Source organism: Panthera leo, chromosome C2 (assembly GCF_018350215.1).
Source record: "Panthera leo isolate Ple1 chromosome C2, P.leo_Ple1_pat1.1, whole genome shotgun sequence".
NCBI lineage: Eukaryota > Metazoa > Chordata > Mammalia > Carnivora > Felidae > Panthera > Panthera leo.
In genome coordinates this window covers 142,486,121-142,509,349 of record NC_056687.1, presented here as the reverse complement: position 1 = coordinate 142,509,349, position 23,229 = coordinate 142,486,121, and the positions used below count along the sequence as shown (strand labels likewise).

Genomic DNA, 23,229 nt, shown 5'->3' with positions numbered 1-23,229 from the left:
GCTCTATTTTTCTAACACCTATCTGGTATACAAAAATACCGAAAACAAATCTGTGCACATCTAAAACCATCTCCCATAACACAGTGGGGTTCTGGGGGAAACACTGAGTACAGTAGGGTCGCCCTGCTGTGGGCACACACGTGCGTGTGTGTGTGTAGACCGAGTTGGCATAAAAGGCCTTCTCAAGAACTAAGGAAACAAGAAGGTGCCCAGGTTGTCAGGCCAAGTCAGGGACAACATCTAAACAAATGACAAGGCCTGCATTTCCTGAGAGGCACAGCTGCTATCTCCAGTCCCCTGACGCCAGATTGATTGCTTGTCTATTCATTTCCCAGGCCCTCAACAGGCAAGATTGAAAACAGGCTCAGGAAAATGCTACTCGGGCAAACTCTGACACTGATGGAAGGAATCACTGTGTCCTCCAGAAGATCACTTTGTGGCCTATAAAATATGCATATGGATCACAGAATTCCTGAGGTTTCATCCCCTCTGCATTTGCCAGAAAGAGACAGAGGCCTGGAGACGCTGGGTGGGTTGTCCGGGGTCACACTGCTCGTTGGTGGCAAACCAGAAACTTCATCTACAATCTCAGATCCCTGAGAACAGTTCATTCCACACCCCATGCTGAGGCCTGAGCCTATACAGTTTTTGATGTATAAAACCATATATATATACCATTACACATATAAAGCCATATTTATACACACACACACACACACACACACACACACACACACACATGCAAAACCACATTCTGGCTTCCTGAATCCCTCCTAAATGCTTTTTCAACCACAAATGTGTTCAGCCCCAAAGGCAAGGGGCAGAGGTTCATTCTCTGAACCTCACCATTGTCATTTTCGCTGCTCACCAAACAATCATCTTTCCCTGTGTCCCTTGCTCTGTGAACCATGCAGCCCTGGCCAGCCCATGCGAAAATGGTTCTAGTAACTCTACCCATTCTAATTCCTGCCAGGGTATAATCATACTATAAAAACTCAGCATTTGGACCTCCATAAAATTATTTTAGGGCTAGACCTCCCACCTCCTTTACACCTCAGGTCAAAGCCTTGTGGAGCAGAAGGCCTGGGGAGCTCAGGCATGGGTTGGCGAACCCCCCACACCTGTTCCGGCAGCTGGTAGACACCCAGCTATCCATTGGCCCAGGACGCTCTCAGGGGCTCTCCCCTCTCTTTCATCCCAACAGCCGATTGGTTACTGAGTTCTGTGGCATCTGTCTCCCTAGAACTTGTCCCCTCCATTCTCTCTTCTCCTTCCCTACTGATACACCTTGGTGCAGGCCCTCATGTTCCTCCCCTACACTGTTACAAGGTCCCCCCCGGTATCCCTGCCTACTGCCTGCCTACGAAGCCACCCTCTACATCAATGGCTCTCAAAGTTTGGTCCAGGGACTCCTGGGGTCTCTGAGACCCTTACATGAGAATGAGACTATTTCCATGATTCTGTAGACATGATTTGACTGTGAACATGATATAGACTATTTCCATAACAATACAGATATAATATTAAAGATGCGATTTGCCTTTTCTACACTTATTCTATCATGAGTGTACTGTGGAGTTTTCCAAAGGTTTTCTGACATGGGCTAAAGGAACAGAGTGAATCCAGAAGCAGATCTGAGAATCCCAGTCTTGTCTTAAGTCGGGTATTAGAGACGTGCAGAAACATAAAAGGATGTCACTCTTCTCACTGAATTTTTGTTCTGGAAAATAAGTTTTCATAAACATGTGTTCTTTATGTTAATAGGTAATGGGTTTGTTATCGTTATTTTAATGAATCAGCAATCATTTTTTAAAATTTCTCAGCCTTATTTTCTAATGGAAATGAGGGATAATATTGCCCACCTAAACGAAAACTGTTTGGGATCCTTCATACAGTAAATCCTTCATTCACGATATCTCTGTTTCCCTGTTCACCTCATTCATACTAGGGTCTCCAGGTATCCTTCCCCTCCTCTCTCTATCAGGCCAATACCAATTTTATCTTTCCCTCAACATATCCAGGGTCTCTAAAGCCCCTTTCAAGCCATTCTCATCAACTCACAGCCCAGGTAAGTATGACTCTTTTCTCCGTGATCTCCCTGCACCCAGAACATACACGTAGCACTCCACCTGTGATGCTTTATGAGCTCAGTTGTCCATAGATCCATCCCTCCCTCCTGTGTCCGCAAGCTCTCAGAGGTCAGAGACAGAATCTCACAATCTATATCTTTGTATCCCCAATCCCTGGAACAAATGCATATTTGTTAAATGACTTGAACACAGGGGAAGTGGAATAAACGGGACAGGGGGTTTCTAGACATCAGACATGGGGAAAGAGAATGAACGAGAAAGAGTGGGATCAAAGAATTCTGTCTGTCCAACTTGGGAGGGGTCTGCACAGAGCAGTGCTTTTTAAAGTCACTAGGCACAAGAATTATTGAAGGGGCTTGTTAAAATGAAGATTCTCAGCTCCACAGTTGCAGCTATTCTGACTTGGCTGGTTTGGGGCAGGGCCCAGAACTCTTCAGTTCAACAAGACATAGGGTACAGAACACATTTTATGGACCACTGGCAAAAAGAATATAATGGGGCGAGGGGTAGTAGTTAGTAGATTAGGCTGTGCCAAATCACCTGGGGCGGGGAGGTAGGGACAACAAAGAAGACTTGATGAAAATGCAATTTCCTGAGCCCCACCCCAGCTCTTCAGAATCAGAATCAGAGGTGCGTCCAGTGGGGCTTACCGTCAGGAAACTTTGCTCCTGTGTTTTAAGTCCTTAGTCATAAGAACCTGGAGCAGGGGTATTAATTCTGTCCTTTGTCTAATCATCTCTACTCATCCCTGAACCTTCCATCTATGAAGCAGAGACCATATGGTGCCCCTGGATGTAAATGGTAAATACCCACAAGGAAAGGCCCTTTGTGGGGTGGGGGGAGGTGCATATAAATGGATTCGAAGGAGAAGATGGGAAGCTTTTGGAAAAATACTGGATTAACAAAAAGAACTGTTTCATAGAAAGGCCAAAACACTGGAAGGACAAGAATCTCGCAAGTTTTCCAGAGGTTAAATGTCCACACTGTGCCTATGGATCCCACTCCCAATGTTCCCCCGTATAATCTAGAGCATTCACCACCCAAGGAGGTAACCACTATACCGAGCACTTGAAATGTGGCTCATGTGACTGAGGAGCTAAATGTTTAATTTTATTTGTGATTAAACTTAAAACCTAATACTCCAGTCACCGGAAAACACTCAAGCATATTTGAAGCAACGTGGTTATGGGGATTTGCTTTCTCAACAGTTTTTTGAAATCTGAACACAGGTCAAGTGTTTCTGATGAAAACTCAGCGTCCAAAGGGCAATGGGCTGTGAGTATAAAATACACACTAGATTTCATAGATTTGGTATGGAAAAAAATCAATAAATTTTAACTTGATTATATGTGAAAAGGATAATTTTGGATATACTGAGTTAAGTAAAAAAAATTATTAAACTTAATTTCACCTTTTTTCTTTTTACATGTTTAAAATTTCTTTGTTTAACACTTTAGTTTTGAGAGAGAGAGAGACAGAGCATGAGCAGCGGATGGGCAGAGAGAGAGAGAGAGAGGGAGACATAGAATCTGAAGCAGGCTCCAGGCTCTGAGTTGTCAGCAGAGAGCCCGATGCAGGGCTCCAACTCATGAACCGTGAGATCATGACCTGAGCCAAAGTCGGACGCTTAACCCACTGAGCCAACCCAGGCGCCCCTCTTTTTATATGTTTAATGCGGCTACTGGAAAATTTTAAATTCCTTAAGTAGCTAGCATTATATTTCTACCGAAGAGCGCAGTTCCATTCAAGACTATATAGAATGTGACTACTGAATGTTATTAAATATTTTGAAACCATCTTGGAACATTAGTTTATAGAGGGAAATGGCTGTTCCTCTATGAATTAGTCACCCCAGAGGACTGAAGGCTGATTCCAAGGATATTATCATTTTGGAAACTCAAATCTTTTCCAGACCTCATCCTTACTTTGCCTCCATCACAATGGATCAGATTCCAGGAGAGCTGATGAGTCCCTTCTGAAAAGAAGACTTAGAATTTTCAAGTCCCAATCTGGTGTGCACACCTGATCACCCTCTATATTCAGCAGCCTTACTTCAAATGACTTTGGCTTATTTCAAAACACCAGACCCAACCCTAAACAGTTTAAGAATTAACAGACAAGACTATTCACAACAATATACCCCTGGCTCTCAAAGACCCCAAATGTCTATTGAATACAGGCAACAGCATCTCTCTCCAAAGAGACTAGTTACTAAACCAACCACACTCTTTAGGTCAAATTCTGGCATGTTTGTTAAATACATTACCAGGGGCACCCGGGTGGCTCAGTCGGTTAAGCGTCCGACTTCGGCTCAGGTCATGATCTCGCGGTCTGTGAGTTCGAGCCCCGCGTCGGGCTCTGTGCTGACCGCTCAGAGCCTGGAGCCTGTTTCGGATTTTGTGTCTCCCTCTCTCTGACCCTCCCCCGTTCATGCTCTGTCTCTCTCTGTCTCAAAAATAAATAAATGTTTAAAAAAATTTAAAAATAAATAAATAAATAAATACATTACCAGACAGTGACATTTTTTTCTGACCCCTGCTGTGGGTTTCATGTGTCTGAAAACTGCTTTCATTGTTATTTCCCACGTTATCAGGCATCAACTCGCACCTTGAGACAGAGGTTTTTGGGCTCCATGGTCCCCCACTGAGGCCATGGTTACAATGCAGGGCATCCACAACTATGGGAGGTCTTTTCTGATTTTTTTCCCCCACTCATCAACAACTGGAATCTGGCATTTTCTTTAATTTTAAAGACAAGCAACAGATTACACTACTGTTAATTAGTACCTGTGACATCACCAAAAAAAAAAAATCACAGTTTGTTTTTTTTTTTGTTGTTGTTGTTTGTTTTTTTTTTTTTACATGGCAGCACAGTTGTTTAGAAATCCTGAAATAGGACCACCTGGGTGGTTCAGTCGATTGAGCACCTGACTCTTGATTTAGGCCCAGGTCACGATCCCAGGGTTGTGGGAAATAGCCCCTCCTTGGGATCCACGCTGAGTGTGGAGCCTACTTAAAAGTCTCTTCCCATCTGCCCCTCTCCCCCAACTCCTACTCTCTCTCTCTCTCTCTCTCTAAAATGTATATATATATATATATATATATATATATATATATATATATATATATAATGAAATCCTGAAAGATCATTTACGAATATCACAACTTTAAAATCAGGATAGTTAATTCCTCCTGACCACAGCCCCTTCTAATGTAGGGAGGGGATTACTGGTCAACTTCTCACCTGGTAGTCATTCAGCCACAAAACGGAAAGGGTGCATCTTCTCACCCAGGGATCCAGGCGTCGAGGCTGCTTAATGGCTGCCCCTGTCGACATTTGTTTATTCTTCGTGGATAAATAGAAAGAAGTCAACCACTTAAATTATTTGTTATAGTTCTGCAAAGCCGGACAGCTTAAATGAGAAGGTTTAATTCTTCATAAGTTAGCACTGGCTTTTGAAACATGACAGGTCTGTGGACTACAAATCCAGACCAGGCAAGTTCAAACACATCTGATGGTAAAGCTAACTATCCAAGTGTGTTATTTAAAGTGATTTTTTTAAAACACTGATGACGGAGTAGGCAGTGATATAGGTCATGCATAATATTGTAAGTTCAGTGTGACAGAGATTCCCAGAATCCCTGAGAATCAGGGCGTTTTGTAGGTGGTGGGGGTGGTGCTGTTCTTTGTAATTTTATGTACATTAATTTTTACATTTAAAATATTTCTAGACTTAATCTCGACAAATTTGAAATGTTAATTTTACATTTAAAAAATAAGGGAGAGGTGTAATGGTGCACATTTTCACCTGTTAAAGCCTTAGAAGCTGATGATGATGTGGAGGTTTTAGAGCTTGGGAAGCAAACAGTAACTTCCTAGTGACTCAATAAGTTACGATCAGTTTTTCTAGAAACCACTTGGCTCTTCCACCTGCAATATGAAAAGTGGATTAAAACCTTGCCTGTTATTACTGAATCTATTTCCCTCAGCTAAGTACAATATGAATGTATATTTAGAAACACTGCAACACATTCCCATTTTAAAAAAAGCTACGCGGGGCGCCTGGGTGGCTCGGTCGGTTAAGCGTCCGACTTCGGCTCAGGTCACGATCTCGCGGTCCGTGAGTTCGAGCCCCGCGTCAGGCTCTGGGCTGATGGCTCGGAGCCTGGAGCCTGTTTCGGATTCTGTGTCTCCCTCTCTCTCTGCCCCTCCCCCGTTCATGCTCTGTCTCTCTCTGTCTCAAAAATAAATAAAAACGTTAAAAAAATAAAAATAAAAAAAAAAATAAATAAAAATAAAAAAAGCTACGCTGGGCTTAGAAGGGCAAAACCAGGCAGGGCAGAAAGAAAGTGACGCACACTGAAGACCGGTATTTCTAGGCACTTGTTGTCCCAACATTTAGAAACACCCCGGCATCAAAACAATGCTGTCGCTTTTGAAAATTTTGTTCTTTTTTTTTTTTTTTTTTTTTGGTAACACCAAAAGCCAGATTCAGCCCACAATTTAATATTGTCAATACATTTTCTTCATTACAGAACTGGCACCCCAACTGTTACCTAAGCACTTCACTCTTCAAATCCCACACCCACATGTTCTGAACTCATCTGCACTCAGATATGAATAAAGATGAATAGCATCTTGAGGAAATAGCTTCTCCATTCTCAAATGGCAAAAGCCATGAAGCAAACACGTCACGGTGTCTGAGGGATTTCTCAGAGGAACAAGAAAGAACCCTAAAGCCACCATTTTGTTAGAAAAAAAAACCACATCCTTCACTGGCAACGCGCCCACTAGGGATTTAAAGTCCAAAGGAACTTCAGAAGTTCCAATACTGAGAGGTTCTGTGATTCTCTTATGAAGAAATGACTTTTCTTTTTCCTTTTACTAAATTTCAGATAATTACATTTTGGTAGGTCAGCAGTCCAACTCAGCATCTCTTTATGGAGAATGGTTCTAGGAGACCTTGATGAAATTGCAAATGCTTGGAAATAGTCACTTGCTTGCATGCTGGGTAAATAGGAAAGCATGCTGACTGTATTTATTTTACTATCATTATGTCTCCGTGGGGTGGGCTAGTAAAAAAAGTGCAGGCTGTTAACAGCTTGGTATATACATACACGTACACACACCCCCCCACACACAGTATATTCTAAAAGAATTTACTCTTCCTTCATCTCAAACCGTGCCTGCAGAAAATCCCCAATACTTGAATGGTTTTCCAAATATGTGTTTATAAGTTGGATGGTTGTCACTTCATTCATTAGTGTTCATTCATTCGACAAGTTGTGAGTGAATGCCTACTATGTGCCAGGCTGGTGGTGAACATCACATACACTGGTACCAACACAGGCCCATCTTTGCTCAAAGGAACGTTTCACAAGGTGGCTGGGTGCCCAGGCTAACCTACGGTCACCTCCTGTATCAGTCATCTCGGGCTGCCATAACCAAATACCAAAGCCAAGGTGCCAGCATGGCCAATGTCTTATGAGGGATCTCTCCTTGGGTTGCAGATGGCCACGTCCTTGCCGTATCCTCGCGTGACTGTTCTTGAGTGGGTGTGGTTGGAAAGAGAGGATGTAAACTCTCTAATATCTCTTCTTATCAGGGTGCTACTCCCGTAATGAGGGGCCCACCCTCATCACCTAATTACCTCCCCAAGGCCCCATCTCCGAACGCCATCACATTAGGGGTTAGGGCTTCAATACCTCTTTAATATCAAATGTGCTATTTCATCTGTCATGTTAATTCAATAGACCTAAGTCTTTCAAATCCATCTCAGAAGAGTGGGACTTTGGCTCCTCTGCCATTTGGCTTTCTGTAGTGGTTAGGGCTGAGGGCCTTAGACACCAACAGAGGATGAGAGCCAGAGGAGCACCAGACCCCCCCCAGTCCTAAGGACGCAGGTGGTTTAGGGTTTGGAAGAAAGTAAAACAGGCTCTGAGGCTCTCAGGTCAGCATCTAAAGCAGAACTGATAAGATCTCCGCAGTGAGGTCGAAATTCAGAAACGATATGCTTTTTAAAATCCAGTATCCTTACTCCAAGGCCTGCCTCCCTCTTTGAAGTTCTCGTGATCAAGTTCAATCAGGCAGTACAGCAAAACAAATAAAAATAACACAAACTCAGAATACAGCAAGATTCAACGTGTTATCGTGAGGTTTTCACAAAACTGCAATCACAGAGCACTTTTCGCTGGACCTGAGGAAGTAGGGTAGGTGGGTATTCACACCCCACCCCCCAATACATTAAAGGCAACGCCCACCAAGCTCAGCCCCTCCACTGGACGTAATTTGACTCTTCGAGGTTTGATCATTTCCTTAAAAGCCCGGATGATCAAAGCCAGCCTGGCACGCAAAGGGATCAAAGAGGAGAAATTACAGAAATCCAGAAGCAGGTTTTGACTCTAAAACTTAGGGCAGCGGACTTCCTTTCAGACCATCCTCTGCCACCTCAAAAAAAATAATCAGCACACGTCACAGAGGCTGAATGCACCTTTCGCCCTGGTCCTCGATCCATGCAGAAGCAATCGAGAACTTTTAGCTGGATCTCTGACATCCAGACTTCCAAAACGGAAGGTCAAGCTCCTTCCTGTTTCTAACAGAACGAAGGGGAAAAAGACACTCCTACGTGTCTCTTCCCTCATCTAGTGTTAAAATTAAAAAAGCAGGTATCGTTGGGTGACTTAAATCGGGCTGTGCTGGATGGATGGTTCTGCCATAGCACACAGGGTCTGGGAATAATTCTAAGGCATCTCTCGTTCGTTCCAAGGGCTTTTATTTCCATAGTACTAAAGGCTCCTTACAGCCACTGATGTAGGACAAGAAATATGATAGCCATTTAGCAGAAACCCGGGGCTCAGAAAGTTGAAGGGACTCTCACCTCTGGTCACACAGCTAATGGCAGAATCCTATTCAAAATCAGGAATTCCAAGGGCAGATTTTATCATCTTTACATGGGCTTGGGAACCTAGAAGTCCATTCTTCTGCAGGAGGCTGGACGTAGCCTGCGGATGTGTTTTGTATTTTGTTTTGTTCTGTTTTTAATTGAGCTGGTCCAACCGTCAAACATCAGGAGGTTTCACATAAAAACCTGGATTTCTGACTTCTGGGGGGAAAAAAAAGCTCAGATCTGTCCTCACACAGGGCAACCAAAGAACAGAGCTAAGAGGAGACTGTAGCCCGCTTTCCCATGGATAACCCAGAACCCAAACACAGTCAAAGACTCTCTCCTTCCACGGTCTCATGCTCAGCTACACAAAACCCTAACAGCTCAGGCTGTTCCCACTTCCACGCCTGTGCTCACATGACTTCTGTCTTCCTGGGACGTCTCTGCCTGTCTTGCCAGTTTGGTATGTGTATGTGATCAGTCTTTCAGGATCCAATTCACATGCCCTTGGTTCCAAAAAGTCAGTTCTTGGTATCCCTGGAAGAACGAACCAGCCTCTGTTCTTGAATATTTTTTGTGTTTATTTTATTTATTTAAACATTTTTTAAATGTGTATTTATTTTTGAGAGACACAGAGACAGAGTGCGAGCTGGGGAGTAGCAGAGAGAGAGGGAGACACAGAGTCCAAAGCAGGCTCCAGGCTCTGAGCTGTCAGCACCGAGCCCGATGCAGGGCTTGAACCCACGAATGGTGAGATGATGTCCTGAGCCAAAGTCGGATGCTTAACTGACTGAGCACCAAGGCCTCCCTTTTTGTGTTTATTAAACGTCTTTTCATGTGTGCATATTCAGTGTTGGGCACATAGTAAGCAATCAGCTATGTTTTGATCCGTACTAAAAACAAAGAATTAAGTAGTACTTATCATGTACCAGACGCGGTTCAAAGCACCTAATACATATTAACTCATGTAAGCCTCACAACTCTCTATCCTTACATTCATCTCACCTAGAGAAAATGGATGTCTGAGGATATTTAGGCACATTAAAGGTTAGGGAATATTCTTGGAGTCACTCACTCTGCTATTCAGTTGCAGAAGGGGAATTAGAACCGAGTCTGGCTACCTCTGGATAGATGGGTAGATGAAAAGACAGAAGGAAGGGAGAGACGGAAGAAAGGAAAAAGAGAGGAAAGGAGGGAGACCCAGTCAGGTGAACTGTTAGGAACAGGAAAAGGCACGTTCTGTGGCAGCAACCACAAGGTCCCTGGTGGGGCCAGGGCAGTGTCGTATGCTGGTAAAATGTAGCAACAGATTCTCTGCATCAAAAAAGCCCTGCTTTGCAGTGTCTGTGAGTTTCTGTGGTGCCGATAATCCTACCGTGGAGGATTTTGAGCTCTCAACGTGATATCACTGAATGCAGAGTTGGAAAGAGGAAATGGGACGAGTCGGTGGCACTACCCGGTACTAACACGTCAGCTCAGATACACCAGAGTGCAGGATGCACCTAGGAAGGCGACAGAGGAAGAGACAGGCAGGACCAGGTGAGGAAGGAACTATGGAACCCTACTGAGGATCGTCCTCAATACAACAACGAGTAACCTGGAAGTTTTTAGTAGCAAGTGACACATCATACAGTTATGAAGACAGGCACACAGTCAAACCTCAGGAGCCCCTCCTTCATCTTTCCTGCAACTTTCCTGAGTGACAGTTACTGCTGCAAGGAAACTTACCAATGGTTCTGCCCTTTGCCTACTCTATCCCTTTTCACCTGTCAGCTGTCGTTCCCTCTATCAATCCCTCTGCCGACCACCACCATCCTCTTATTCTGGGCTCCTGGAAGTGCTCTGGGGGTCAACAGACCCTCAGGACTGGGGAGTCTCTGCCCATCATTACTGGTCCTCTGGTATGTCAGGGCTGGAGGGCCTAAGCAAAGAAGTGAGCTTGAACGAGCTCAACAGGAAAGCCATCATACGGAGTATTATCAGTAAAGCAAAGCCAGACACATCCTTGACATTAGAGACCACAGAGCTGGAAGGGGCTCTAGAAAGCCTCCAGTTTACTGGGGAAGTAGAGCAGAGGGCAGTCAACTTAACCAGCCCAAAGACATCATGCTGATTAAGGCCAAAGTTTGATGTAGAATGAGGTTGCCTCGTTCCCAAATACTCTACCTGCATATAAGCAGGATGTTTTCTGAGATGTTTCTTCCCTCCTGAAAAGTCAAAGGCTTTCTTAGGAGAACTTTTTCTATTAAGCAGGTTCTACTTCACCAGATAGAACAGACAGAAACATGGTGATCTCCACGATCGGGGACATCCTGGCATCCTCCCGTAACACAGGACAGTATGAGCCATCTGTCTGGAAAACACTCCTATGACCACAGTCTCCTTTCTATCACTCATGGCCTTATTCATCAGTTTAAGAATTCAGTTCTCCAGACCCAGACCTTTCCCCCTGGGTCTCCATCTACCTAGCCTGCACTGAGGCCATTTCCTGACAAGCAGGAAATGGACAGGGAAAGGAAATGAATCATTATAGCAGCTCTGCTTTGGAGAAAAAAGTGTTGGAGGGGAACTTAAAACTTTCAGCTGAAATGCACACTTCAGGTGACCAGCCAAGGCGACAGGGCACGTAGCCAAGGCAGCCAGCCATCAGGGACTGAGATACAGGCCAATCTTCACCTAGCCAGGAGCCAGATGCTGCTGCCTATTTTCTAGTTCTTACAGAGGCATCCCACAGCCTGCCTGTGCCCCTGATATGTGAGTCTCTTTCAGGTAACAGTGATTTTTATTTGCCAATGCCCGTCATTGTCTACAACCATGACCCCTAGGAATAGGGCAGGTAAGGCCAGTTCCTGGGGCCGGAAAAGTGAAAATTGGTCCAGAGAGAGAGAAGATCCCAGAGAGACAAAAGAAGCTGGGAGGACCCTGTTATAATCTGCCCAAGTCTGTTCCGATGTACTCCTACCGCGTTAGCTGGAGACATTGAACATGGGTCCAAGGTTTTTGGGGTCGCAGACCTCTAGGGCATTTATCAACAGAATGCAAGTGATCCATAAACCTGAACAGGGAAAGAGTCACAACTTTGTTTATGAACACTGCACTACAATTTAGTATTTCATTCCATCATAAAGGCAGGCAACAATACTGCCTTTACGGTCTGCCATGTCGTAAAAGCACCAAAGACTTTGCCACTGACAGAAAGCAGACTTCTTCGTGTCCGAACACAGCTGCTGCAGGTGTCTCAAAGCAGCCCCGTTGCAGATCCCTACTTAGGAGAGATGGTGGCCATCTGTCCCACCAGATCTTGTTGTTACACATACATTAGGAGCTTACAATGGTGTGCGTGGTTGCGCGCGCGTTTGTGTATCTAGTGTTATAATCTTCTGGGTTGCATTTGAAGCATTTAAACACGTCATTCTGCGGGTCCCTAAGTTTGGAGGACTGCCAAAGGGCCACAGGCATCAATGAGATGAAGAGCCATTGATTGGCCTGGTGGTAGAGAAGCCACATGAACAGGGGACAGGGGAATGTGGGTATGAGACCAGGCCCTCTGGCTGAGCAGCCAGCCTGCCTGTCCTTTGACCTACACCTTGAGGAATTATTTGGGTACGTTATTTTTCCTTGTACACTTCTTCAGCCCTTTATCATCCCCATTAGCTTTCCGTATCTTCTTATTTTTATGCCTTTTAAATCTTATCCCTCATATTTGGCATACTATTAAATCTCATTTAGTCTTTCTGTGCACAGAGCTGGGTTTTCTTCCTTCAGGTGGTCTGTTTTCTTTCCTGGCCTACCTCTCTCACCCCCTTTCTCTCCTTGCTGTATCCTGTTACCTCTCTCTTCGCCCCCCTGACCCAGCTGGCTGTCAGTCCTCCCTCCTTCCTGGATTTTGCAGCAGATGCTTCGGGCACCAAGCGCCTACAGTCCACCTTGCACTGGGGAAGGGAATTTATTTTGTCTAGATGACACGTTTCTAAGGAGCCACCAAAAAACAGACTGACCACCTGAATAAATGACAACCAAACATTCCATGGGAGAAGGGTACCTGCCTTTGCCAACGCAAACTTAAATATAATCTGTAGGAGGATGGGAAACACTCCTGCTTGATAATCCCTGCTGACCAGATGTCTAGGGAAGGTCAGCAGACTAGACCAGGATTCTTCTCAGTGCATAAACTCCCAGAGTAGCAAAAGAGAAGTATACTGCTTAGTCACTGCTAACAGGGGGAGCCCTCTGTAAGCAGGCCTTTACCAGCACTGCTTTTCTAAATCAGAAGTGAAGAGGTTAGACTAGAGGGAAAGCCAGTGTGCCTTCATGACCTGTGTGCTTTTGCTCTGGACAAACATCCAAGTGCACTGCGCCTCCTCCCTGCCCTCACCAGGGGAAACATTTGTCCTGAAATAGCCAACTCTCCCGGCAAGGTATTGAAGGCTTACATGTAGACTGAAAACGTGTATCAATGGCCTAAAAAATGAAAGGAAGAAAGAACAAAAGGGAAGAAATAAAGAGAAGAAAGAGAAAAAAGGAAACGAATCTGCATTTGAAGACATGCTTCATTTTGTGGAGGGTTATTCTGTGTTCGAGAATGGTTCACAATCTTTTATTTTTTTTTTAATGTTTCTATTTTACTTCTTCTTCTAAAAAAATGTTTATTTATTTTGAGAGAGAGAGAGAGCACATGCAGAGGAGGGGCAGGGAGAGAGAGAACCCCAAGCAGGCTCCGTGGGGCTCGATCCCACGAACTTGAGATCATGAGCTGAACTGAAACCAAGAGTCGGACGCTTAACCGACTGAACCACCCAGGCACCTCTGTTTCCAATTTAATTCTAAGGAAAGGCACAATTCTTTTTAGAAAACTATCTGAAAGTGTAGTGACACTTACATTGGAGAGTTGTTAACATATGAAGCAGCTCAGAGAACTTGGGATAAATTGAAACCACAAATTTTATAAACTTCACTGATCTGTTCATTGATCCTCTTAAAGAAAAAAATCCATTTTTATCAGGGTGGTTCTTTTTCAACACTTGTTCATTTATTTATTTTAAATGAATTATACTGCCCTTGCCAACAACTCACCCCCTTTGGGAAAATAGCATGTTCCAAGGCTGTTAGCTCTTGAGAAGACTGCAGACTTCATTCTCACATAAAATTTCATACGCCATGTTACAATGTATTAATTCACTGGGCTTTTATAAGGGATATACAATTATATACTAGTATGTCAGATATAAAAGCTGCCATCATGGTTCCCAACCACTTGTAGAATAAAGCTCTCCAAAGTCACAACCTGCAGATAAAATATTAGATTTATTGATCTTATGGAATATTCAAACTTAAGTGTAAATTAAGATAGTATATATTTATTTAAAATAAAACACACAAGGGTAAAACTTCTCAGATTCTACTTAGTGAACCTTTTTCCCCTCCAACGTCTTCTTCAAACTCCACAGAAACTTATTATACGGCTTCTCTTGTTACTCAAAGTAGGTCAAGTTCAGATGCTCCGGTCCTTGATTATGTTTTTATTTTCAAATATCTCACCCAAACTGAGAATTTTAATTCATGCTATGTATTGCATAAATGCGTTTATTCATTGTGTTCTGAATAAAAAGGCTTCGGGTTTTTTTTTTCCATACTCTTTTCCCCAGAACATGCCGTTTAAAGCAGTTGCTCTTCTGCCAACAAACTGATATCAGTTTATATGATTTAAGGTAGATACACGCGCAAAGAATTGTCCCAGCAGAAGTGCTGTGTGGGCCCTTTAACACTACACCACATAAAAGCCACAGTGAAACAGGGAGAAGGGATGCCAACCACATAAACAGGATGAGGCTCCAGCTAAGTCTCCTATCATCCCTGAAAAGCTACAAATTGGGAACCAGGATGTCTGCCCAGATCAAAAAGGATTCTTCTTCCTGTGCTTCCTAAAAGAGAGACCATTTCTTTTGGATTTTGTCATACCTGATTTCAACGGTACATCTTTTCTCCTCTAACACTGCTGTGATCTCACTAGACCAGCTTCTCCACTTTAATGTGAATTTTCATGGTTTCCCCTGAAGATTGGGACAGCTATGTATATTTTGTTTTCTGACTTAACATAAAATAATATTCATTTCTAATAAATTCTCTAAAAATGTGAGTGCTCCCCTCGAGATAACAGGGGATTCTGGGATTCGGACCAGTGAACCCAACACAGAAGGCAAACTGAGGTGGTGGGGAGGCGGGGAAGGGGAAAGAACAGCATCTCTCAGTTCAGTCTCTCCATGGTCATTCCTGTCACCCCAAAGCCCTTTATCAGCCGACCTCCATCTACCCCCACCCCAGGTTCTTGACAGCAATGATCCCTCACCTTCACCTTTTCCTCCTTCACCCCTAGTTACTGCCTGACGGCTTCTGTCCTGGCTTCTCACAACATCAGGGATGCAAATCCTACCCCAGGCTACATAAAAGGCACCAAGCTTTCACCATCTGTCTGCCTGTAACTCTCACCCCTCTGTGTGGCTCTAAGGAACAGGTTTTTCCCAATCCCCCTCTCTGTTTACTCCAACTGACTTTTTCTTGATTTGTCTCCAGGGGTAGGACCTCCTGATGCCAGTAGCTACAGAGAAAAGACATGGGATGTTCTTAGAAACCAAAATTTTGTCCTATAAGAATGGCTAGGGCCATATGGCATCCCTAGGCTGCTGAAGAAGGTCCCTTTGTTATAAGGTCTCTGTGGGTAACAAAGTAGCAAAGGGCTATTTTCCCCCTCTCTGAGCCTCAGGTATATCCGCTAGAAAGATATTGTTTTGCCTCAGATTTGCAACAGCCTAAAGTGTGACCCAACGGTCAGAAATTCAGAAGAAATCATACCAAATCACTCCATTGTATTCAAAAGAATTTTCCCCTCTGATCTACTATGATTTCTCTTATTTTCCCAAATACTTGGGAGTGAGGCCAGACAGAGCTACTCCTCCTGACAAAAAGACTGCTACAATGATTGGGAATCCATTCAATTTTATTGAACGTCACCTAAAGGTTTGCATGGTTACTTAAACGCTGTTGATTTGAAGGCTTATAAGTATTTGGTTGCAATTTCTTGCAAATGAGACACATTTGTGATGGTGTATCCGTTATATGATAGTTATTTTTTTCTGGTTATGCTGACTGAGGCAGTTATGAAGAATTAGAAAAATGAACTTTCTTTTAATAAGTTTTTCCCTAATTAATTTTAAGATGCTGAAAAACAGCAGTGGCCATAATCCATTTATGCATCAACATGGCTTATTTTGGCCAAGAGTCAGAAGACAGTGGTTCCAGCACTGGTTATGTTAGGAACACACAGAGTGGCCTTGAACATATCACTGAATCTCCTCCCTGCTTCTGGATTGGGGGCAGTGATATCTGAGATCCCTTTAGCTCTAATATTCTGTGGTTCAATCACTAGAAAGACACTGGCAAAACACAGTTTCTACGGTTTGTGACTATAGATCTCTGCTCACGTTTGGATTCCCCCCTCTCCACTGCTCTTCATATTTTAAATGGGAAGGTCTACCAAAAGGTTCAGAAAAGAAGTCCATTGCCAGCAGCCAGTTCCCTAAATTTGCTTTCAGCACCAGGATCCCATTCTACCAAGATGTACCCCAACAGACTCTGAGAGAGGGGACATGCCCCATCAGCCTCCCACAGTATGCCTGCGGGGTTTGGAGTAAAGGGCTGGGAGACCTCACCCATACTTCCTTGTGGACAAAAGGTCTTTAGTACCAAACAGGGTCAGGGAGCTTGGGACACACCCAGTGTTCTCTACCCACAAGATTAACCAGCTTCCCCACTTGCTGGCTGGATGACAATGAACACATAACTTAAGTTCTCCATGGTTTAGTTTCCTCACCCATAAAATGGGGAAAAAATAACTGTCCTCCAGGGCTGTTGTGAGGAGTAAAACTAAAACAGTTCACGCAAAATATCAAGAATAGTGCCTGGCACAGAGTAAGAGCTCAATAAACACTGGCGCGGATTATTATTACTACCTGTCTCCCCAGGATATCTCAGCAACGCGGGGGTGGGGGTGGGGGAGGACGGACGGGGACACTTTGGTGTGCAATTGAAGTCTTCCTTCAAGAGTTCCCCAGGGACATGTTCCAACCTGTTTCTCCATGCAGAGGGAAGTGGCCCGAGCACAAACCCAGGTAATAGGCATCCGGAAAGAAACTGGCCCTGGGGTAGTTCTCGCGGGGTGAGGGACTTCATTCTGGGATCCTACCTCAGGTATCCAGGTAATTCGGCAGAAGCCAACGCTCTGTCCCCTGCGATGCCTGGCCTGTGAGGGTGTGGCCTTTGTGCTCAGGAGCCGCGGGGAGTCAGCGCTGAGGGAATCCCCGGTCCCGCTCCTCGGGGCTCTGAAGCCGGCCGCGGGGAGACTGGAGCTCGCTGCTCCAGGGGTGCCCCAGGGTGGGAGTGAGCGACCTCAGGATTCCTCCCCCGGAGCCCTGGCAAGTCGACGTCTGTTCCGGAAGGGTCTGGCCAAGGCGTGGGGCCCAGAAAAGGAGACTGCGCTGAGCTCTGCTTTCTCCCGGCTGGTTACGGGAGAGCAGCAGACTTATTATAACAGGGCAACCGCAGAGGCGGCTGTGCCCCGAAAAGCCTGCACGTGGGAGGCCTGGGCAAGGAGGGCCAGAGGGTTTTAAACAGCTCGGGACCCCACGCAACCTCCAAATTCTTCGATGGGCCAGTGGAAACCCGGCACTGGACTCTCCAAGGTGCTGCTTGGAGAGGGGCGTGCACCTCCTCAGAGAGAGAAGGGTTAAACGAGGTGCTTCCAGGCCTTTGGTAGCCCACCTGGAGAAATGGAGCCCGGGGGGGGGGGCGCCCCTTCTCTGCAACAGCAGTCTAGGCCCCCTCCCGCAAATGGTCTTCCATTCGGGATTGCTGGGGGGCAAAGGAGGAGAGAGCCTCGCCTTCCCGCATCCGTTAAGGCGGCTGCAACAACCACAAGGACCTACCGAGGGGCCCAAACGTGGAAAGACCCACCTCTGCCCGGGGCCCCGGCCTGGAAGCTAAGTCTCCCCTCATCGGATGCCCACACCACCTCGCCCTGCGTTTCCCGCACGCCCTCCGGCTCTTGGCTCCCGAGCCTGCGGGCACAGCTTGGGGCTCCCCCACTCCCTCGCTCCGCCCAGGTGCGATTTGCGGAAGGGCGGGGGGGGGGGGGGGGGGGACGGAAAGGTGGCTTCCCACTGCAGCCTCCGCCCCTGCGCTCTCCTCCAACCGGTTCGAACCCCTGTCTACTCTCCTGGCGCTGGGGACTCCCCCCTCCCCCTGGCCGGCACACACGCCTCTCCTGGGGGCCAGGAATCCCCTTCCCACCCTGCGGCTGTGCAGACCTCCTTGACTCCAGAGCGCCCGGCAGGGAAGGTGGGCGTGGGTCTACGGACTCGGCTGCGGAGGTGGAAGGGTGTAGAAGCGGGTGCCGGGGAAAGGAGAGGACTCTGGTCCTCTTAGAGCCAGGAAAAGCATCCCTGGTCCATGATCTGACCACTCGGTCGCCGCCTGAGACGCCAACGCATTCACAATCTCGCCTGGAGGTTTGTTTCTCCTAGAGAGGAAGATCGCCCCGTTCCAGGCACCCAGAAGCCGGCCTTCCCAAGTACCCCCCCCCTCCACCCCCCTCCCCCCGGGCTCTGGCATTCCAGGGCTCCATTCTGCCTCTGCGCCTTCCCAGGTGCCCAGCCCCTCCCCCCATCTCTATTTACACACCCGGGCCAGAGCTCTCCGGACTCAAATCCTTTTTCCTCCGTGTCAGGTGACGGCTTGGACTGGCCCCTCGCCCACTTTAAAAGCGGAGCCCTTTGGTACCCTGTCAACCAGATCTACCCGAGACCCCCACCCCCACCCCTCCAGCAACATTTCTCTCCCCAAATGACTTACTTCACCCACCCGGATCTGCACTTGCTGTTCCCGCGGCACACAGCCGCAAGCCACTCCAAGGGTTTCATTACCGAGTTCGGGGTGGCATACGCAAGGATGGACCGTGCTAGACTGAGCCCCAAGGGTGGCCGCAGCCTCCTCCCATGTCCCACCCCTCCTATTGCATTCTCTCTGCTCCTATCCCACCCTCACGAGCAGGATGAGCACTGCTGAGTCCCAAACCCTCGCCTCTCTAGCGGGAGCTGCAGGGAGTGAAAAGTCGACTGGCAAGAACACCGAAAGAGAAATGGGCAGATGCAAACGTCAGGGGTGGTAGTGGGGGAGGGCTGGGGGAAGGGCGCACGCGAGAACTAGACCTGCAACTTGCACGGCACGGGGTGAGCACCGCGCGGGGAGGGGGGGGGGGGGCACAAAACTTTGCAGACTATTGCACAGCAGCGGGCTGCAAGCGAGCAGGGGGTCGACTTCCCCCCGCCAGGAGGGGTCTCTCCCGGGGTCTGCGCCAAGGGGACCGGAGCTTTGGACGTGGCTCTGACCTGGGGTGACAGTTCCCCTCTACTTGTTACGGGAAGGGACGGCCTAGGCACCCGGGTAGAGGGACGACACCGCGCTTTGCGAAAAGCAACAGGCGGCTGCACCTTACCTTGCGCCAGTCCCGGGCCGGGGTGGCTGCTCCATCCTCGTGGCGCAGGGAAGAGGCGTTGGATGCGTCTGCCTGGGGGTGTGAGCTGCCAGAGCTGCAGCGCCCGCTCTTCCCACCCCGCTGCCAGCCGGGCTGCCCACCCCGGACCCGGCCGGCCGGGAGGGCTCGTTCCCCGCCGCGGCGGCGGCGTTAGTGCGCGGCGGCAGGAGCGCGGGACGCCGGCTGTGCGTGGCTGGCCGGCGTCCTCCGGCGCCTCCACCGAGCGAGGGTGCGGCTCCGGGCGGCCGTGCGGAGCACCGCTTGGCTCCCGCTTCTGCGGCGGCTGCTGCAGACCCTGCGCCCGGCCCCGGAGCCTTGCAGGAGGAGGAGACAAAGACGCGAGGGAGGCGAAGCGCCGCTCGCCCAGATGCGATCGTCTCAGGCACTAGAGGGGAATCGCCTCCAAACCCCGGCTGAGGATGAGGGAGGAGGGGCGAGGAGGCTGGGGACGGGAAAAGCAGCAGGGAACGAACGTGACAGTCAGAGCCCTGCCACCGCCTCTCCCGCGCTGCCCTCTCGCCAGCCGGGTGGAGGGTCCGGAACGGAGAGAGAGGGCGGGGGCTGAGCGTTTGCTGCGGGAGGAGAGGCGCCGAGGTGGGAGTATGGGCTCCCTCCGCCTCCCTCGCCTGCCTTCCTCGCACCCCGCCGGTGCAGAGCTCCTCTCTCTGGAAGCTACGGCCCCATTCTTTCTCCTGTTTATCTAACTACTGAGATCCGAGCTGAATAAAACCGGCAGAAGAAGCATAATGAGGTGATGGGTTGATTGTCCTCTAATGGGGAAAAGGCGGATGCCTAACATCTCTTCGACAAATGATGGCCTACTGGGTGCCAAGTGCTGTATGTAGTAGGCTGTTCCGGGGTAAGAGGGATCAAGTGAGCTATTCCCCGAAGGCTCTATGTTCCAATATCAGAATGATCCCCTGCGGTTCCTGAAGCACAAAGTTTTGGCCATGAGTCCTGGGCCTTGATCCCCACCCCCTACTAGTCCAGTTTCCCAAAGCAGAAGAAGGTGTTAGAATTCAATTTGCCTTCCCGTTGCAGGGATGACTTTCTACAGCCAAAACCAAAACCAAACCAAACCAAACAACAACAACAACAACAAAACGGCGTGCAGAGTATATATAGACCTTAAGAAAGTGTATGTGCGTGTGTTCATGAGTGTTTGCTAAGATTAACACAAATTGCTGGTTTCAGTGGTTCTCAGTTCATGATTTAAATTATTTAGCAGAGCTGCACCTAAATAAATAAATGAATCAAGAAACAAGCAAGTGGGGCCAGAGGAACCAGCCTTCCCAGCATCTACACATACCACCTTCTTTTACAGCCCTGTTTCCACCCCAGCCCTCACCCCTCACTCCAGGCAGAATTACTTTTCCTCTTCTCTTTGCTATCACAGTCAAATTTGCCAATCACTTGCAGAATTCACATAGGTATAGATTTTTTTTTTACAGTTTTCTATTGCATCACTCACCTGTATTACCTCCTTTTTTCTTCTTTTTTTAGGATACCACTGCAACATCCAGACTTGTTTTGTGTCTAGTGGGTACTCAAGGAAAGCTTAGCCTGTTGGAAGTCGTTTTCTCCTTTAAACACTGCTAAATCCCAGTGTGTCTAGAATTAAAGGAACTTGGGTGACGAAATTTGGGAGGGTTTGGGGAAGGGGAGGGCACACACAGTTCTACTCCCAGCTCCTCTGACCTAGAAATGGAAAAGCATTTAATTCATTTTTTGTTTCTGGACACTTTTCTTTTCCCACTGACCAGCCTGCGTCTGTTTGCTGAATTCCCATAAGCAAGGGAAACCGAGTTGTTGGGCAACTGCATAGAGCAAGTGATATGTACTCAGTTGCCCACACCTAAAGCAAACCCATTCCAGGCAGAGAATGACCAAAAAAATCTTTATTATTTCATGACCTGTGTCAAGTATGTTGAAAGACTGCCAAGGTGTCCTCATTTCCAATGAGGCTCTCTTATTGTAGATGCATTTTAGAATAGTTTGAAGAGTACTTCATTGCTGAGAGGTAAAAAAAAAAAAAAAAAAGTGCTATGTAGTTTAGGGATATTTAAAATTGTTCTTTATTTTCTATCCCCACTTCCTATGCATTGTAGGATGGATACCATCTAGATCGGGGATGTGCTAAGGAAAAGGTCCATAATGTGTAGGAGATTAGAAAACATGATTGCTAAGATATCTTCTATTTCTAAGATGAAACTGTGATTGGAAAGGTTGTGGTTTTTTTGTGGTTTAAGTTCTGTTTATTTATTTTGTTTTTGTTTTTTAAATGAAGTCTTAGGACTTATGGTTGGCAGGTATGTAATTTGGTGTAACTTTTCTGAAGGGAAATATGATGTTACTCTTGAAAGCATAAACTTTTTGGAGGTCATTGTCCCTAAGACTGTACTTCTGGAAATTCATCATTAGGAATAAATAATGGATATTCAGTAAGACTTATATGCAAGGATATTCATTACAGTGTTGTTTACACTAGTGGAAAATTGAAAATAAACAAAACCAAATTGAAATTTCTAACAAGACTGGAATAGTGAAATGTTTTTTAAATCTATAAATGGATACTGGTCAGACATTAAACTGTGGTTGTAAATGAGTTAAGTGAGTATTGTTATAAATGATAATTATAATTTTAGATGCAAAAAAATCAGATGCACAAGATGAGAGACACAATAATAAAAATTAATATCTGGAGTCAACAGATGTAGGTTTGGAGCTATACATTTCTACTTGATAGCTATGTAGAAATCTTAGACTTGAACTTCCAATTCCTTAACCGTATAATTGGTTGATGTTAATTACCTCATAGTGTTCTGTTTTCATTGAAATTTGCAAAACACTTATTTCACAAATAAGTGCCTACTACACGGTAAAAATCTCAATATGTTTTTCTCTTGGCAATCATTACATGTATAAATGTGAATATATGCATATGTTTAGGCTCGTGTCTAGAGTAATGTATACTCCAGTATTAACAGTGGTTATCCCTGTTCATACAGGGATTACAAGTATCTTTTAAAATATATAGGTTAGGGGCGCCTGGGTGGCTCAGTCGGTTGGGCGACCCACTTCGGCTCGGGTCATGATCTCACGGTCTGTGAGTTTGAGCCCCGCATCGGGCTCTGTGCTGACAGCTCAGAGCCTGGAGCCTGTTTCAGATTCTGTGTCTCCCTCTCTCTCTGACCCTCCCCCGTTCATGCTCTGTCCCTCTCTGTCTCAAAAATAAATAAATGTAAAAAAAAAAAAAATTAAAAAAAATATATAGGGTAATCAAAAGCAGAGGAATTTGTTTTTAAATTAGTTCTCTTTTAATTAAAACAAACGATTTCTACCTATTGACAGAGGAAACCTCTAGACTTGGGATGCTTTCTGCTCTACTTGATTCACATGCTCATCAACAAGACTTGCTGACCATTGGTGTCGCCCATGCTATAAAAAGGATAAATGACAGGGCATGGAGTTTGTCACCTCTGATATAAACTTAGATTTGTTTTGTAGCAACCAGGAGTCAAATCCAGCTCAGCAAAATATGCTGTTTAATACGAGGAGCTGATTGGTTGCTGCCCCTGACTTGTCTTGACAACCTATAAAAAAAGAGAAGAGAGGAGGTATCAGAAGCTATATTTGTAACTTGATTAGTGAATTAAGAAGGAAGCCTAGCA

The 23,229-nt window shown here is 46.2% G+C and overlaps 1 protein-coding gene across 4 annotated transcripts in view; it reads right to left on the bottom strand.

Moving 5' to 3' along the window:
• LRRC3B (leucine rich repeat containing 3B) overlaps positions 1–21,397 on the bottom strand; it is a 91,767-nt gene extending 70,370 nt beyond the window's left edge. Inside the window, exons 1-2 of one of the 4 annotated variants that reach the window (XM_042955475.1) lie at positions 5,899–5,963; positions 5,334–5,435 (exon numbers count right to left, since the gene is read on the bottom strand). The gene's annotated coding sequence lies outside the window, so the exon portion shown is untranslated. Of the gene's footprint in view, positions 1–5,333; positions 5,436–5,898; positions 5,964–17,979; positions 18,049–19,519; positions 19,759–21,029 lie in introns of those variants that run through there. The other 3 variants (XM_042955477.1, XM_042955474.1, XM_042955476.1) reach the window with 3 other exon arrangements.
• Between the last annotated feature and the right edge of the window lie 1,832 nt (positions 21,398–23,229).